At 38.6% G+C, this 16335-nt stretch overlaps 1 pseudogene; it reads left to right on the top strand.

Annotated features, from left to right (window-relative positions):
* The first annotated feature begins 840 nt into the window (after window positions 1-840).
* On the top strand, window positions 841-15884 carry LOC122569833 (annotated as a pseudogene).
* The last annotated feature ends 451 nt before the right edge of the window (window positions 15885-16335 follow it).

Below are 16335 nucleotides of genomic sequence, written 5' to 3'. Positions count from 1 at the left end.
TATACAGCGAAGTGCAAAGGGTCTGGGGTTAATTGTTAAATAAACTTTTTTGTTGATCACGGAGAGTAGTTCTTGGACACTTACACCTTAAACTACCTCATATATTATACCAATTAGAGCAGATATGTGTACGTGTCCTTTACACGTGGTGTAATGATAACCACGTTATCTTAGGTTTTCAGTTATGCGAAAATGTATGTTTGGTATTAAAAATAATACATTGTAATGATTCTAGTTGAAAATTAAGTCATGTTGACGTTACTAGCCGCCTAATGGTAGCCGGATATTACTTTAGTCCAATCCATAACCCATTCATTTTTATTATTTTTTGTTTAATCATTTACTACTATTTATTTTGTTAGTATCAAAATTGGTTATCTCTTTTATCAGCGAGTCAAGTTTAGGTTGGATTACACAAAAATGCGTCCACCTACTCCAGAATGAAGTGTAATCGTAACATAAATTGTATTGAAGCCTTTTGCGAATATCTTGGCAATTCACTTCTTCAGAGTCATGCCCCTTGTAATATATTAAAAAAATCATCGAAATTCGATAATTAACGTTATTCTATACAACATGTATTTCTTATTGACTCATTTTCTACGTTTATGACCTATATTTACCTTTTTAGTTTCGTAGTATTTCAGTTATCTTAGTGCATTTTTTACCGCCGAATTTTAACATAAAATATTGCGAACATTTTAATTTTTCCATAAATTTCTTTTGTTTAATAAATTTTTACCCATATCATTATCATATCGATAACTATAATAACTGCGTCACGCGGTAGTTACATTTAAGTATTTAAGCCATCGATAGGAGAATGATATTTGCCGCCATGCTCCACGTCGTATCAGTGCATTCTTATACGTTTGATGTTTAATCCAGGTATGTATTCTCTAAATTTTCGCATTGTTACTAATATTTGATATTTTCATTATTTCTGATATTCTACATTTTAAGACATAATATTCACACGAACGTTCCAAATTTACCGATATCTCATGATTTTATAAGCCACTTGTGTCCGTGTTACTATTATTTCAAATAGCTTCTCATTCTGCTATCAGTTGTATAAGTAAAGCAAAGAGGATTATTCAAATAAGTGCACCTACATCTCACAGATTTCGATGACGTTTTGTTAAAATCATCACTCTTTTTTTTTTATTTATTTAATACTTTACATTCACAATTTGTCCAATTTGGACATTTTTTTTATTGTTTGATTTCAATTTTACAATTTGTCCAGTGAGACATTAGGTAAAATGTTATATCTTGTAAATACATAGCATATGGATGGTTACCTCCAGCGGGGTACCATCTTCGTGTTTGTTAGGTTATATCCTTTGTGAGATTAGCTGGGTGTTTCCTTTTTAGTCTTCTTTCTATGCTTGTGTTGATCGTTTCCGTAGCCAGCCGGTTTGGGTGTGTAGTTATTCTTCCTCTGTACCTTTCCGCGCATCTGGTAATCTCCTCCTTGACCGTTGATATTCCCAGGTCCTCCCGAATATCCTCGTTTCTAACGTACCATGGGACGTTTACTATTGTTCTAAGAATTTTTGCTTGTAATGTCTCTATTTTGTTTATATGGCTCTTTGCTGTTGTCCCCCATAGTGGTATTCCGTACGTCCAGATTGGTTTTATGATCGTTTTGTATATTTTTAGTTTATTTTCTATGCTTAGTTTGGATTTTCGACTTGTTAGCCAATGCATTTGTCTCCCTGTTGTCTGTATTTTGTCTATTATTGATTTAATATGCTGTTTCCATGTGAGTTGTGTATCTATGTGGAGTCCTAGGTATTTGATTTGTCTTGTTTGTGTTATGTGCGTGCCGTTCAGTAGGATGTTTGGTGGCGTCTGTTTTCGCAATGTGAATGTAATATGGTTGCATTTGTTGGGGGTTTGCTTTTATTTGTTTAACTTGCAGCCACTTTTCTATTTTTGTGATGTGCTTTTGTAGTAATGTGACTGCTGTATCTGGGTTAGTGTGCCTGACTAGTACAGCTGTGTCGTCCGCAGTACTGTCAATATTTTGCTACTGGTAGTTGTTGGTGTGTTGGCCGTGTATAGTGTGTACAGTATTGGTCCTAGGACGCTTCCTTGCGGAACCCCTGCCTTGATGTCTTTAACTTCAGAGTATGTGTCCTTGATTTTTATTACGAAGGTTCTGCTGCTTAAGTAGGATTTTATTAAATGGTATATTTGCTCTGGGAATTGTTTTCTGATTGTTTGTAGCAGGTATTCGTGGTTTATTTTGTCAAATACTTTCTCGATGTCCATAAAGAGGGCTGTACAGTATTGTTTGTTTTCTAATGCTAGTATTATTTCGTTAATGAGCCTATGCATTTGCTCTATCGTGGAGTGTTTGTTTCTGAATCCAAATTGGTGATCTGGTATTAATTTTTCCTTCTCTATTATTGGTTTTAGGCGGACGTATATTATTTTTTCTAGTATTTTTGAAAACACAGCAAGTAGCGATATTGGTCTGTAAGATGCTGCTTGGTGTGAGTCTTTGCCTGGTTTAGGTAGCATTATGATCTGTGCTAGTTTCCATAGTTTAGGATAGTATTGGATTCTTAGTATTGCATTGTATATTATTGTCATTAGTCGTATCGCTTTTGGAGGAAGGTTTTTCAAGATTCTACCATTGATTAGGTCGATTCCTGGTGCTTTATTGTTTTTTGTTTTTTCGATTATGTTTCTAATTTCTTGTGCTGTTGTTTTAGGTATGGTGTATTGCTTGTCAGTTGAGGTACCAATGGTTGGCGCATCTTCGTCCGTATGACAATTGAAGTTGCTGTTGTTGATATTATGTTGTGTAATTGTGTTGCATAGGTGCTTGGAAAATTCTTCAGCTTGCTCTTTGTTGCTTCTTGCCCGTGTATTATCTGCTTTTCTGATTGCCGGGGCTAGTTTTATTGGCTTCTTTATTTTTTTCGTGGCTTTCCATAGGGAGTAGTTGGAGTCCTCGTGTGCAGAGAGTGTCTCTATGAACTTTGTGAATTCGTTATTATTGTACTCTTTTATTTTGTTTTTTATTTCCTTTGCAAGTTTGTTTAGGTGTTTTTTGTTTTCTCGTGATCTATGCTTTTGCCATTTTGCTTTCGCTTTTCTTTTTTCTCTAATTTTTTCAAGGATGTCTGGCGGAATTATTTTTGTTTGTCTTTTGGTTGCCTCAGGTATGGTGGTTGCCCATGCTGCTTCTTGAATAGTTTCTGTAAATGTTGTTACTGCCTGTTCAATGTGTTCGGGTGTTTTTAATGGGATGTTGCAGTTGACCTTACTCTCGATTATTTCTTTAAATGATTGCCATTTGGTGGTTTTATTGCATAGTATATCTGGATTGTTATAAAGTATTGGTTTGTTTCTGTATGTAATTATTATGGGTGTATGATCGGAGCTAAGCTCGAGGCTGGATGCTATTCTTAGTTTATTTGCGTTTAGTCCCTTTGTAACTGCAAAATCGAGTAGGTCAGGTATTTTGCTCAGGACTGTCGGCCAGTGTGTCGGTCTTCCTGTGAAGAATATATTGAGGTTATTGTTTTTAATGTATTTTTCTAGGGTTCTACATCGAGGTGAAGTAATTTTTGATCCCCATAGTGTGTGCTTTGAGTTATAGTCTCAATTTTGTGTCGCGGCGGTACATATACTGCTGACAATGAATGCTGCTAGTTTGTACTGTAACGGTGGTTGCTTGGATATATTCCTTACTAACTTGGCTGTGTAAGTGGTGTTTTATGTCGTTTCTTATTATCACTGCGGTCCCTCCGTGTGCTTTTCCTGAGGGGTGTTTGGTATCATATATAGTGTAGTACGGTATTTTCATGTAGCTTTTTGTAGTGAAGTGTGTTTCTCAAACAAGTAGTATGTCGATATTGTTGTTATGCAGGAATGTTTTAGTTTCTAGAGCCCTTTGTTGTAGGTCGTTTGAGTTCCAGGCTGCTATTTTTAGCGTGTCCGCTTTTATTTTTTGCTTAGCATGTTTGTAAGTAGTTGTAGCATGACTGTGATCTGTTGTGTTTGCTGTCTGAGAACTGCATTTTGCTCGCTTATCATTTTTGTTAGCATTTCGGTGTTTTTGATGGATTGCTTAAGCAGTTCCTTGATTTCTGTAGCATCGTTGTTGCTATTGCTCTGATTTTGGTTGTCTATGGGTGCTGATTGGTTGGTTACTTGCGCGTAGCTTCGCCTACCAAAGGTACTGGTATTATTGTGGTTAATGTTCGTTACGTGCTGTACATTCGGTGTTGTCACAGTTTCGGTGCTGTCCTGTTGTGTGTGATTGTTATTGTATGTCCTGAAACAGTTTACGTTGCAGTTGTTTTCTGACTTTGTAGCTAGCTGGATGGTTTCCGTTGCAATTGAAGCATTTTACATCATTTATTTTTCCCATGTATGGGCAGTTTATTGTTAGGTGCTTTTCTGCGCATTTGACACACGCCGGGCGTGTTCCATTTCTGTTGCAGTAATTTTTTGTGTGTCCAAATTGCTGACACCGTATGCATTGCGGTATGTCTTTTTTATGTCTAGGTGACTTCACTGTTATTATTGTGTTTATAACTTTTTTAATTTCAAAAATTTCTTTGCTATTATTTTTAGGTTCAAGTTCTATTAGAAATAGCGGTAATGGTTGTTTAGTATCATATCTGGTTATGTTGTTTATTGCTCTTATCTGGTGTCCGATGTTAGCTAGTTCCTCGCATATGTTGCTTGTATTTGTTTTTGGGTGTAATCCTCTGATTACTACTTTGTAGCTTTTATCAGTTTTGAGCTGGTAAGTGTGATAACCGGCGTTTTTCTCTTTTAGTGCTTTTGTCATTTTTCTAAAAGTTTCTGGGGTGTTAGTTTGTACTTTTACCTGGTCCAGTTTTAATTGTTTTATACTATAGTTTTCTTTTCCTGCCGTGTTGTTCAGTAGTTCAATGAGGGGATCTATTATTTCAGCGTCTATGTAAATTGGTGGTGGTTTGGTGATGTGGGTTATTGGTTTTTCAGCTGGGTCTGTTTCTTTCTCTTCTGGCAGTACGCTGAAGGAATTTCGAAGAGTGATTTCTTATAGCCATTGTTGCTTTCCTGCTTCTGCAGCCCTAAAGTTTGTGTTTGTTGATACTTTTCGTTTTTTATTGGAAGTTACCACCTTCCAGCTTTCATCCTGGTGTGATAGTTCGTTGTTGATATTATTCTTCTCATCATTCTTTTGTGTGGTTTCCATTTCTATTTCCTTTGTAGCTGAGCAATCCTGATCTTCGTTTATTGTTTGATTTAGGTTTATTAAATCCGTAGTTTTGTTTGTAAAATATGTTTCGCCTTTGTTTGTTATTTTTATTGGTGGTATTTGCTGTTGCATTTTGGATTTTCCACCATTTGGCGATGGGCGCCATCGTTAGTCACTTTGTTTTCCCCACTTGTTGCACTTTCACTGAAGCACTGTTTCACACGTCCGTTTAACGAAACGATCGAACAAAGTTTTTCGGAATATTGACGTCGACAAAATGTTTTAACGTCGTCCAAATCGGTGTGCTATAGGTACCCTTCCTGAATATTTTTCCAAAAACAATGTTTCTTGTGCTACTACCTACATCCTACACATTAAAGGAAAGTAGATTTAAGAATGTAAGAACCATGTAAGCCGCTTAGAGTCCGAAAGGACAAATGAGAGTAAGTAAGTGTTTATTAATAATTTTCCGTCACGTCGTTTTATCTTGCGAATAAGATGATCGTTAAGGTATCGAAACTTAATATTACAGACTGATAAATCAAATCGGAGAGTTACGAAATGGATGTTAGCCACCTGTTTTTCGAAGCGACAAAACTAGGACCGATCACATCGGCGTTTTTGATACTCTTAAGTTTCCCACTACATTCAGCGCATTTGATTGTTCCTTACTCTTCGATGAATGTCCCTTCCAAATTACTGAAGGCGTCTTACGATTTCATAGTCGTGGGCGGTGGTTCTGCAGGTATATATTTTCACAATATCAATACAAAGCTCCATCATAAATGTTAGAAGATAGATGTATATTGTACGAGCGAGGAATGAATGGGAATAAAAGAAATTTGTTATTGTTTGAGATGTATAAGAGAATAGAGTGCTGTACGTTAATACTTCGAGTTATTCTGTTATATATATGTCGGGTTCTCATTAGGGTTAGGGGCGTGTAACGAATTTTCATTTGGATTAGCCATTGTTGTTATACAATATGGATGATATTTACTGATACAAATATGATTAGTGGCGATTAGATACTCGAGATGCTAATGACAATGATCTTAGGTTCAATAACGAATCCACGGTCAACGGGGTAAGCAAATGTGCTTTCTTCCAAAGTCTAAGTCGAACTGAACTTACTGGTCCACAATTCAAGTGCAACTCAACTTACTTATCCGCAGTACAAGTAGAACTCAACTAACTCCCTCAGCCCAAATCGAACTGCACTTATATATTCTTCTCCGTACCTCTCTGTACCCCTCGGGTCAACTATATTTTTAAGGAGAGCTATACAATTACTTCATACCTCTGTTAGGTAAAAACGTCCATCCACTGACCGTGGCTACGTTCAGCGACCCGTTGTGTCACTTCGAGCCCAAGACTTTTGTCATAAATCTCGGGCACACATAATCGGATTAAATCATAAACAAATACTTCTAAGTTTTATTATTTAAATACCGCTATAATGAAAAGTCTAAACTAAAGTATTTGGGGTCCTCCCATAAATTCCAAAAGAAAGGCCCCGATATCCTTTCATCTCCGACATATATATATGTCGGATTCTCATTATGATTAGGGTTGGAGCTAGGGGCGTGAAATGAATCTTCCTGTGGATTAGGTATTGTTGTTATGCAAGAGAGAAAATATTCAAATGCAAAATACGAGTATTATAGAATTTGACCAATAACCGTGGTAATTAGATACTCGAGATGATAATGACAATGATCCTAGGTCCAATAACGAATCCGAGGTCAACGGGATAACAAAATGCGCTTTCTTCCAAAGTCCAAGTTGTACCCACTCCCTTGTCTACGGTACAAACATTACTGGACTAACTCTTTGTTAAAACGTAGAATATCCACCAAGCGTAAGGGCGCTATGTAACTCGGTAATGAGACCTCGCGAGAGAATGACTTTCCGTCGCGATGATGTTGTAGAGGAAAACTATAATGGGGTGTGTCTAAGGACACGACATCATCGGATTCGTGGAGTGATGCCTTCGTTCGAAAAGTGGGGGAAATTGACGTTGCTGTTAATTGGTCAATTTCCATATTGATGGTTAGAAAAGGATCCTAGCTGCCCTTGAGGGAGAGAATTGCTAGCGGAAGCGTCGTATGTGAGAAAAGAAGATTTCTCATATCTTCTCGCAGATTTAGGAGCTGCTAAAACTAAGACTATTTGTCAGTTTGAAGAAACTCAGCTAAATAAATTTTAAGATTTATAGCGGGTCCTTAGGCTAGCCGGAAATATACTGTGAAGATGTATCGGCATCTGGTCATCATCTTGTCCAAAGAATGTGGTCTTTGTGTAGTGAACCATGGGACAGAATCCGTTGGAGTGTTTACTGTCGCGTGCCGCTACTATATTTTTTCAAGGAGAGCTATACGATTACTCTATGCCTTTGTTAGGTAAATGTTCATCCCTTGAGCGCGGCTACGTTCGGCTATTGGTTGTCGCCTCGAGCCCAATCTCACTATCACAAGTCTCGAATAAATACAATCGGATTGAATGACGACAACTGCTTAATTACGGCTATGGTAGAATCTAGATTACAATATTACGGGATTTTCTCAAAATTCCAAAGGGAAGGCTTCGGTGTCCTTTCATCTCCGACATATATAAAATAGTTATTCTGTTACATATAAATTTTATGTTTAATAAAACGTTATATATTATTACGTTAACAATAAATTTCATAAAAATGTAACAGACGCATATAATCCAGTCAAACTAGCCTGGAAACAGGTTCTGAATTCAACATTAAATTAAGCAATGAAGAGTACGTTAATTTATGATTAAACTTAACATAAGACACAAACGTATCTGAAATTTTCTTATGCGAATCTCGAAAAATCATGTTCAAGAAGAAATCTTATATGTACTCAAGATATTTTGCACGAACTTTGTAAACGATTTCTAGAATTCTCGAGAACAGTTTTTTTTTGCATATAATAACAAATCTAATAGTCGGATCAGAAAAAATTTAGAATAAAGGTCCTAGGTAAAATGAGACGTCATACAAAACTGTCCAAAGTCGCACTATTTTCAATTATTCATATAAGATTGAGTGTGCGACATTGAAATATTGTCAAAATGTACATTCTGTCATTTCTAAAAAATGTGCAAAATTTCGACCCCATATGTTTATAACATTTTGTAACTAACAATTAAACATTTGACAACTAAAAAGGCGTTCTCGTAAAACAACTTGAACAATTTTCGGAAGTCGCACAGTAACTGGCAAGTAATCCATCTTTTACCAATGCAAATTTCGTATTGCAACTTTAGCTATTTTATAGCATTTTAATGACAATGTACGTCGTTTGTATATGTCGGGTTAATGTTGGAGTTATGGGCGTCTGACGAACCTTTATTCGAATTTGCCATCGTGGTTATAGCTGGTGTTTATTGGTATAAATGTGATGATCACAAGAGATTACAGGTAATAGCGGCGATCGGATGGTCAAGATGTCCATGACGATGAGTTCAGGTTCGATAACGAATCCACGGCCAACGGGACGACGATCGCGACGTGACACACGATCCTGATTTCATTCAACGTATAAGTAGTACTGCTCGGAATAAACTCTCTTGCAGCCCGAGTGGAACTGCCCTTATATAGCCCTCTCCCCACCTCTCGGGTCAATCTTTATTTTTAAGGAGAGCAATATAATTATTCCATACCTCTGTTATTACACGTTCCTCCCGTGACCGTGGCTACGTTCGGTGACTCGTTATGTCACTTCGAGCCCAAGCCCATCGTCATAAACCTTGAGCATCCATAATCGGATTAGAACATTACAACTATTTTTTAGTTTTATTACTTAAGTGTAGCTATAGTAAAAGTCTGGACTAGGGTATTAGGGTTTTTCCAAATATTCCAAAAGGGAAGCCCCGATGTCCTTTCATCTCCGACATATATATATGAGATGAAATATATATCGGAGATGAAAGGACACCGAAGCCTTCCTTTTGGAATTTTGGGAAGGTCCCTTAACACTTTAATCTAGATTCTACCATAGCCGCAATTAAACAATTGTCGTCATTCAATCCGATTGTATTTATTCGAGACTTGTGATAGTGAGCTTGAGATCAAGGCGATAATCAGTTGCCAACGTAGCCGCGGTCAAGGGATGAACGTTTTGTCTAACAAAGGTATGGAGTAATAGTATAGCTCTCCTTAAAAAGAAATAGTTGTAGCGGCACTCGACAGTAAACATTCCAACGGTTTCTGTTCCGTGGCTCGCCACACGCAGACCCTATTCTCCGGGTAAAATGATTACCGGATGTCAATGCATCTCTACAGTACATACTCAGCTAGCCTGAGGACCCGCTATAAATTTTAAAATTCATTTAGCTGAGGTTCTTCAAACTGACAAATAGTCTTAGTCTTAGCAGCTCCTAAATCTGTCACCTACTGCGGGAAGATACGAGAAATCTTCTTTTCTCACGTACGACGCTTTCGCTAGCAACTCTCTCTCTCTCTCTCTCAAGAGTGGTTAGCATCCTTTTTTAACCACCGATATGGAAATTGACCAATTAACAGCAACGTCAATATCTCTCACCTTCCGAAAGAAGGCATCGCTCCACGAAACTGATGATCTCGTGCCCTTAGACACACCCCATCATAGTTTTCCTCTGTGGCATCATCGTGACGGAAAGTCATTCTCTTGTGCGATCTCATCGACGAGAAAGAATAACGTCTTTACGAATATTTCACGTTTTGTTAACTAAGAGTCGGACTTAGAGTTTGTGAGAACATACATCTATTATCCCGTTGACCGCGGATTCGTTATCGAACCTTAGGAAATTGTCACCAGTGTCTAATCACCGCGGTTACTTATTAACTCTGTAAAACCCACACTTGTGTTAATAAACGTCACTTCGATTGTACAAGGAAGATGTATAGTTCCAGCGAAGAATCATTGTGTGCCCAATACCTTTCTTCCGATGACAACTCGGGCTCTTATTATGAAGACGACCTGACATATATATATATATATATATATATATATATATATATATATATATATATATATATCAACGATGAAATTTGAAGTCCTTATTTCCTTCATGTAAACAATTTTAGGCTTATTTTGTAATTATATTTTGAATTTGTCCAGAGTTTTGTTTCATGACTTCGATAAGTTGCCTCCCTCTCTCGATTTTTTGAAATTAAACCTAGGGAGTTTTGATTTAATAATATTTGTGACGTTTAAGTAGATTAGAATTTCTTAGGTATGTTCTATTTATAATACGCTACCAATTTACACGTTACAATTTACAATTTACGATTAATATAGGAGCCGTGATTGCAAATCGTTTGTCGGAGATAGAAGATTGGAACATACTTCTTCTGGAAGTTGGTGGCGATGGAAGCATTCTTTATGATATTCCTGCTTTTTCCGATAGTCTGCAGCTCACTGATATCGGTTGGGACTACAGGGTGGAACCGAATGAAAATTACTGTCGAGGTAAATATTATCGAATAATACCTAAATATCACAATAATAAGTATTTAATCACGAAGGCAATACTGCATTCTGTAATCATGCATGTATAACGCTTTATTTTGTATGTTGACAAAAGTGAATTGGGAAAGAGGAGATAGATAAAATCGTGAAAGGATTCTGAGATGAAATTTATATATGAATATATGATTATAATTATGATTATAATTATAAATTAATATATGAAGTGACCAAATAAGTAACGCATTTTAGAACAGTGGTACACCGCCATTTTTCAATTTTAACGAATATTCACCCTATAACTACCAGAGATATCAAAACGATGGATCTAGGATTTTCTTTTCTATAATTACTAAAACCATTCAGATATTTCTGTCAAAATTAACTCTGCCTTCTATTTAGACGTATATTTAATTGTATAAATCTATTTAGTTTAACTAATGTCACTTAAATTATATATTGAATATTCAGGTACGTTTGGTCAGTTCTAATGTTTCAAAACACTAACATCACCTTAACCTTTTTTTCTCTTTTCTTGAGCGAGGAGGGGAAAATGCATTACGCATACCCAGTAGCCCGTGTCATTGAGTTATGTGGGATTCAGCAAGATGGTAGCGCCGTACCCACCAAACACCCCTCCCCATTTTTCACTACTGAAACGGTACTCGAGGTTCCAACCCTGAAACTACCATACGGCATTACTTCAGGGTTAGCCTCTACTTAAACGTACCTATCATTTTGAAATTGGAAGGGTCTATCTTCTCCGTCTTCCTCTCCTACCTGTTCTGCCTTCAACTTCCTTCTCCTTGGCTTGACATGCCTTCATCGCTTTGGTGCAGAATCGCGTGAATCGTTGCTAGGGCCCATCGTCACTCGCCACCTTCTTTATTACATCATTATCTATCTTCATGTTCGTTCCAGAGTCGGTTTCAAGAGCAGCTCTTTCCACTGGCCACCTCGGACATTTAAATAGCACATGCTCGGCATCATCCTCATCATCATCCCCGCATTCCCAACACCTTGTATGAGACTCTTTGCAGATTTTATACCGGTAATAGTTGAAAATGCCATAACCGGTAAGAATTTGCATCCTATTAATAATCTATAAAAAAGTGTTGAATCTGCTATCAAGTTTTTTGTCCAATTATCAGGATTGTATAATGCCCATACCGTCCTCCACTGATCCTCTGCAGCCTGGTTATATTCTTCACGCATATGCTGCACGTCCTGTCCGTTTAGTGCGGCGAGGCTCTTCTTCAACGCGTACTCCTTCGCCCGCTGCCTGGCCTTGATATGTATGGACATACTGCCCGTCACGACGCATAGGGCAGCATGGGACACCGTTCTGTACGCTGCTGATGTGTGTACTAACGCGGCTCTTTGTGCTCTTTTCAAAATATTTCTATTCTTCTCAAAGCTCAGGGCATATCATCCCTCTTTTGATCATCGTGCAATTGGGGCCGCGGCCAGTGCCTCGTCGGATAGATGAGCCTTTATCCGATTAGGTCCAGATGATTTGGGCTTGTATCGAACTTTCCTCCCTGCCAGTCGCTACCCGAGGGTGGCGAGAGCACGGCCCAAGCTAACTGCAACCTTTTTTTTCGCGAGGAGGGGAAAATGCTGTTACACATGCCCAAACTGGACTATGTGGAACTCGGTCGATAGCGTTGCCATACCCACTAAAAACTCTTCCTCTTTCCGCTCCTCTTCTGTGCAAGCATCAACCTTGGAACCGCCTTACGGCATTATTCCAGGGTTGGACTTAACTACGCACCGCTCCCTCATACTTGAGTTCTATTTCTTCTTCTTGTTCCTCTCGTTCTTCTCCTCTCTTTGAATCTCTCCTGCGTCATTTCTGATAGCATGATTTTTCTGTACAAGGCGTGAAATCTTGCCCAGTCGTCTTCCTTTTTTACCACTAGCTTTACTAAATTTTCCGTTGTTAGTGGTGTGCCGACGTAATTTTCTAGTTCCGTTCTCTTACGTATCCACCTTGGACAGTGGAAAAGCGCGTGTTCAGCGTCATCGCCTTCACCATTGCAGTCCCAACATCTGGAGCTGCCCTCCTTATTAATCATTTTACAATAAATATTAAAAGTGCCATGCGCTCTCAGGATCTGCATGGTGAAGTGATCAATATTCTTCCTATATCTTCTAAATAAATATACATCCGCTTGTAAAGATATAGGAGGGATTCAGAAATACAAATAATTTCCTTTATTTAGCACACAATAGTTATACATATATCTTATACTCTGAAGACCTCGAAAACCTACTTGCACGCACGCTTGTTGTCAACCGACTCTTCCAGATGCTTCTAACGGCTGCCAATCGTCTTTTGTCCCAACTAAGGCTCGGACGCCCTCTGACGCTTACACACACATTCACATGTCCAGTGTAAATGTATCATCTTCCTAACACCGCTACCAGTCGCTTCGTCCAATTGTTTTCTCTGTAAAATCGCCACTCCTCCTTCCATTTCTCCACGATGCGCTCCTCCACTGCCATAATCCTCTTTTGATAGATCGAGGTGGCACCAGCTCTTGAACGGGTGTTATACTGCTCCTGATGATCCTTCTTCTTAATACAATATTTTTCGGCCCGAAGCTCAGTTGTGAAATAAGTGGGCATAATGCCCATACGCACGCACAGTGCTGCATGGGTCACTGTACGGTAGGCCGTCGAAACTCTTGTCAATGCGGCCCTTTGTGCCCTTTTCAAGATGTTCCTATTCTTCTTAATCTCTACTACCTTGGCCCATACAGGCGCCGCATATAACACTACCGACTCTCAGACCCCATACTGGGGTCTACCGACTTCTAACAGAGCCGACGGGCCCGTTGACATTGGTGAGCAAAAAGCAATAATCTAACCCTAACCTAAATCGAAAAATGAATCTATTATCGAATCCAAAGAAATGTAAACGTACGTGTACAATCAATCAACAACGCACATTCGATTATTAATTACTTGCGACACTTTTGTCGCGTAATAATTCAACAAATTACAGAAAAAATGTCGATCTCAAAACAGGAGATCGAGCTCTTTATTTCCACACACATGTACAATGAAATAAATGATACAATGTTCGCGGTTCGCAACGATAGACTTTAAAGTTCAGGGTAGTTCGCACTTATACAGACTGCAAACTGACTCGGGTGATTTCGGGAGGAGTATTTATATTCTTTTATTTGTTGGAGTGGGAGGAAGACTTTGGTCGTAAAGATGTATCATATGGTTGGATGTTACTCTAGACTTTGGTTGTACGGATGTGTAATATGTTTGGAGTGACTGGATGTTACCCTGGCGGTCACTCATGATGGGGCGCTTGGGATTAACTATTTTATCGCATAGTAAGTCAAATTTACCCTGTGACACTTTCAATGCACTTTATCGTAAACTGTGCTCACAGCAATGAAAGGTAGTCGTTGCCGTTGGCCACGTGGCAAAGTGCTTGGAGGCAGCAGCACGATAAACGGTATGGTCTACAGTCGTGGTGCCAAACAAGACTACGATATTTGGGAGCAGCAAGGCAATTCAGGATGGTCCTACATGAATGTCCTGAGATATTTCAAAAAATCGGAGGACAATAAGAATCACAATTACACCGAGACACCGTATCATTCGTCCGGGGGTTACTTAACTGTCCAAGAACCACCATTTCACACTCCTCTGGCCGCTGCGTTCGTTCAAGCAGGCAAAGAAATGGGTTACGAGAATAGAGACATTAATGGAGAATGGCATACTGGCTTTATGAATCCTCAAGGAACCATTAGAAATGGAAGCTGGTGCTCCACGGCAAAGGCCTTTCTGCAGCCAGCTATGTCGCGCAAGAATTTAGACGTCGCAATGGGAGCGTACGTTACCAAAATTTTAATAGATCCGTTGTCGAAGCGTGCTGGCGGCGTAGAGTTCGTTAGAGATAGAGAGACGTTGCGCGTTTATGCCAACAAGGAAGTGATCATTTCCGCAGGAGCTATCAATAGCCCTCAATTGTAGATGTTGTCGGGAATAGGACCTAAGGAACATTTATCGGAACTCGGGATTCCAATGATTCAGGATTTAAGCGTGGGCCATAATCTTCAGATCATATAAGTGCAGGAGGCCTTACGTTTTTGATTAATGATACAGTTTCTCTTGTACAAAGCAGGTTGAATAATATTAGCTACATCCTAGAATACGCCATATTCGAAGACGGACCTTTGACCAACTTAGCATCTATAGAAGGAGTAGGTTTTATCAATACGAAATATGCGAACGCCTCTGGCGATTTCCCAGACATACAATTGCTCTTTTTCTCAACGGGGCAGAACTCTGACAACCAGAGACGGATTCGTGGATTGAACAAAGAATTCTATGACGACGTATATGGAGAGCTTGGCGATAAGGACCTGTGGAGCGTGTATCCCATACTTTTAAGACCGAAAAGTAGAGGAGTTATCAAGCTTCGAAGCAACAATCCTTTCGATTATCCATTGATTTATCCGAACTATTTCGACAAAGCAGAGGATATGACGACACTGATAGAAGGAGTTATGTTTGTGCTTGAGATGAGTAAAACCGCTCCATTTAGACGCTACGGGAGCGAACTGAATCCTAAACCATCTCCTGGCTGCAAGGATATTCCGTTCTATAGCGATTTATACTGGGAGTGCACAATCAAATTTTATCCTCAGACTATATTTCATCCTGTGGGCACTTGCAAGATGGGGCCTAATTCGGATTCAGAAGCTGTGGTAGATTCTCGGCTTCGAGTTTACGGAATTACTGGACTACGAGTTATAGATAGTTCGATTATGCCAAGTATAATCGGTGGTAATACTAACGCACCGACTATCATGATCGCAGAAAAGGGTTCCGATATGCTAAAGGAGGAATGGTTGAATGAACAGAAATACGAATAGTTGCTGTTATAAATTAATTTAAAGCGACTGGGAATTTCACTGTCTAAATTTAACTAACGATATTATTAGGGAAAGAGGGGGCAATATAGGAACGCCCAGAAAAAGCAGTCTACGAATTGTTTGCAGTACCAACATTCATACGCTGCCACGGACGTACGATTATAAACAAAATTCACTGTAACGGTAACGATAGATTTCAGAGTTTTTAAGATTGCTCAGGAGAGTGTCCTTCACAACATACGTTAAAGTCAAAGTAATCAGAGATGATTCCCTTGTTGTGAACGATTACCAAAAAGCTTTCGAATCTATACATGGAGCGCGCATATATATCTACTTGCCTTTGTAAAAAGGAGAGAAAGTGTTACAAAATGTCGATTATAGCTTGCGTTTGATTTACGTTAGACACGCTGTCATGCGAGCATGCAAGTAGCTGTTTTGCTTCAATGTTATGTTTATGAAACGAAATTTTACAATATTTTAAAAATAAAGCTCTGTCAACCATCATAATATAGCGAGGCAATATGTTTCCCGTCCGAGCAATGTTTTTCTCTTTTGAAAGGATTTTGAATGTCCCCTCTCCTTTACATTATCTTTAGCCGTTTGTTGCCTGCAGTATTCGAGATTCTACTGTCCTCGTAAATTAACCCTTTCATTTGTTTTCACAATCGTTTAAACTTTTTATGATTAAGGTTATAATTAACACGTTATAATTATGGTCAACTTGTATAATTAAGGTCGTATTTAAGGTGTC

This window comes from Bombus pyrosoma, linkage group LG7, assembly GCF_014825855.1.
Source record: "Bombus pyrosoma isolate SC7728 linkage group LG7, ASM1482585v1, whole genome shotgun sequence".
Taxonomy (NCBI): Eukaryota; Metazoa; Arthropoda; class Insecta; order Hymenoptera; family Apidae; genus Bombus; species Bombus pyrosoma.
The sequence above is the reverse complement of the archived record's forward strand: the minus strand, read 5'-3'. Positions and strand labels throughout refer to the sequence as shown.